The 3,149-nt window shown below is 36.4% G+C and overlaps 1 long non-coding RNA gene across 1 annotated transcript; it reads left to right on the top strand.

The window, feature by feature from the left end:
* Positions 1–23: 23 nt before the first annotated feature.
* On the top strand, positions 24–2,467 carry LOC124891912. The gene is made up of 4 exons (XR_007049946.1): positions 24–87; positions 338–409; positions 746–853; positions 1,765–2,467. It is a non-coding gene; the product is annotated as an uncharacterized LOC124891912 (long non-coding RNA).
* The last annotated feature ends 682 nt before the right edge of the window (positions 2,468–3,149 follow it).

Here is a 3,149-nt window from a genome sequence, read left to right as displayed (position 1 = left end):
TGATTATCAAATTTTATGGTAACAGATAACTTGCTTTATATAGGTTTTTTCGGGTTCAAAAGCTAATGTACTTAACCAACGTAAAAGGTATGCTGCTTAATCATGTCTTCCATGTTGAAAATATGGGATATTTTGGTCGCACTGATTCATCCTAATTTTCCTAATCTCGTTTATTATTAAATGATATAGCACTGAACAACAACTAATAGCAAGAAAGTTAGTCTCGTCTCGTGCTTCCTATACAGAGAAAGCTAGCCATAGACCAATTTCTTGTGTCTACTCGATAAAGTTCAGACGTCATATAAAACCAAAAAGAAGTTTTTGATATCGATTTCAGTTCTTTATGAAGCTAGAGGAGAAAGTGCATGCCAAAGAGGAAGAAATGCATCAGCTCCAAGCAAGAACCTAGGTAATAAACTAGGGTCTGATTCTTATTAGTAACGGAAACATGTCTAAATTAATATGGAAAATCATAGGTTGCTAAGTGCTAATTATTGAATGTTAGCTCTTTAAAGTCATCGAATTTATCGTGTGGTCTTAATTGTGTCATGAGGAAATTTAGAATTAAAAAGTTTCCAAAAAATGAAAGAGGCAATCTTTTGGAAACGGACTAACAAGGAAAGTAAGACAAACAAATTGAAAACGAGGGAGTGTAGAATATCATCGGCAAGAGTTAGATGACAATTATTTTATCAGTAGCTAGAAATAATGACTGTTTGTTTGATTTACTTTGTGATATGTGCAGGAAAAGAAAGAAGCAGAGATCAAACAGCTACGGAGAAATCTCAATTTCAAAGAAACTCCCATGCCTGCTTTCTACAGTGAACCTAGTTGCCGCTCAGTAAAAAACAAGGTATTATAACAGGTCTCAAATAATGAGGATCATCAAATTTCACATTTCACAAGTGTCTTCCTGTTTCTTCTGTTATTTTCTATTTTCCTGTGTTGAAACTAGGTAACATCTAATCCATGCACTTAGCTTACTATTCTTACATGAAAGTAAAGCTTGTTTGTAGATACGCTTGCAAGCTGTTTTATGTACTGGTTTATGGTATAAGCACTCTCCTGTCATTTTATAACTCAAATCCCCTTTCTTGGACAAGCGATTTCACCTTTCTAAAAATTTAAACCAATAAAAAACAATAGAGAATAGAGAAGTTCTATCTCGCTATCCTTGATCAAGGGAAACATTGACACTAAAGGACAAAATAGACAATTTTGTACATTGGTCCTCCTATTATGATATCCTTTAAGGCCCCATTCAATGATATTAGTTATGGGTGTTATGCAGTATACTTTCTTGGGGCCCTTTTTAGTTTCATCTCGTTGGTCTAGGTGATAAAGGTCTACACTGAAACAGGTTTGATCAAAGTTTATTTGATTATCTGGAATGGCATGGTTGGGAACTTTGATGCTCATTGAACTTTAACTCCCCAATATCCTTTAGAAGCTGAAATCTGAATGCATAGTGATATTACCCTTTCTTGTCGACGCGAGTAATATGAGAAGCCAACGATGTGGATTCCAATCTTTTTTCATTGATGTCATAGCAGTTAGTATTGGTAATCTTCCATATTTATCTATCCAATTACATAAATCTTGTGATCCTACTGCAACAGGAAAAAAACGTGTTACTAATTATCTGTCGAGCCATTTACTTAAAGACTCTCTTAGTCTTCATCCTTATCCTCCTCTGAAGTGATTATTTTTTACTCTCGCTCTGACGACCAAGTAATATAACTTGCTCTTTGATTACTTTTTCAGGAGTTAGCAAGTAAAACTAAATCCAGTAAATAACAAAGCAGGCCTTCGACTGTAGGGGCTAGAGCTACTAGTACAATAGAGAACACTATTCGTTATTCAAGGGCAGAAGTTTATAACAGATGTTTCACTAATGAACGTCTAAATATGGCCGATTCACCACAAGTTTCAGAAGTAACCGTTTATTCTTTAGCAGAGTTATTAGACAGCAGCGTGCCGTCTTCAGCTCCAACAAGCAAAACATCCAAGCAAACCCAATCAAATTGAACGGTAACTCAAAAGAAAGCGCAAGAGAAAAGGCTGGTCGCAAATTCTCCAAGACTAAGAACATCAGATTGTATCAAGAGGAGCAAGGACTTTAAAGCTAAATACAAAACAAAGGTTGTTGCGCGAAGAACAGGAAACAATGCAATGAGAAAGGATATTAGAAGTCTGGACTTGAGCCATAGTACAAGAGTGGGTCGTTTAGCTGTTGGTGTTGCTTCCTAGACACCGTCATGCTATTTAGTTGTTGCTGTTGGTGTGAATCTTGTTATATTCTAGCATAGCAAAGATGATTGGTCTCGTATTTGAGACGATTTACTTAGTGAGTAGGTTAGCATTTCTGTTAGATATGCTGCATATAATTATCTCTAGTTTTAGATAGATAATGTCTTTAAGCCAAGTTCTTGATATATACCATAAATGTTGTGCTATTAAAGATCAACATGCTTTGTATAATGTTATAGTTGCTGTTTAATTAGTAGTCAATATTTTGCACCATTCCTGCTAATGTTTTAGTTCTGAAATCTCTCTTGATCAAATGTTTCAAAGATTGATGGATCAAGAATAGATAGTTGTCTTATCAATAGATAGAAATAAGAGATTTCCCCTTATTCTTGAGAGATTCCCACTCTATCTCTTTCGATCTATCAGAGAAGATTAGGCTATCTATCAATAAATTTGAAAATAGCATGCTCAATCTCGCTTTTTGTTCATTTTCACCACGAAAACATTGCTGCCATAATAAGAAGCAGGCGAAGCAGCTAGAAGTACTCGCTTTCACGCCCTTGAATTATTATTCACAAATAAATTGGGAAAACCTACAGAAAGATTCGATTCTGATTTCGTAGAGTCGGTGTTGTTGTTGCCTGCGCGTAGGGCCATCCCCCACTCCCATCCCGGGGTGTTAAGGGGCTTTTGTTTTTGGAACAGACGGCAGTGTTTTGCTGATGCCTTGAATCAAGTTTTTATTGCGACGTGCAATGCTTTCTCCCTCATTTCTAGTAGATTGATGGGTCGCGTACCCGGTACACATGTTTTGGCCTTGTGTGTCCATAACTCAAAATAGGTGACCAAACGGCTGCAGCCCGACTAAACATATCAATAGTCACCAGATTCATATGAGC

Source organism: Capsicum annuum, unplaced genomic scaffold (genome assembly GCF_002878395.1).
Source record: "Capsicum annuum cultivar UCD-10X-F1 unplaced genomic scaffold, UCD10Xv1.1 ctg42293, whole genome shotgun sequence".
In the NCBI taxonomy this organism is placed as follows: domain Eukaryota; kingdom Viridiplantae; phylum Streptophyta; class Magnoliopsida; order Solanales; family Solanaceae; genus Capsicum; species Capsicum annuum.
Note: the sequence above shows the minus strand (reverse complement) of the source record. Positions and strands in the feature narration are given on the sequence as shown.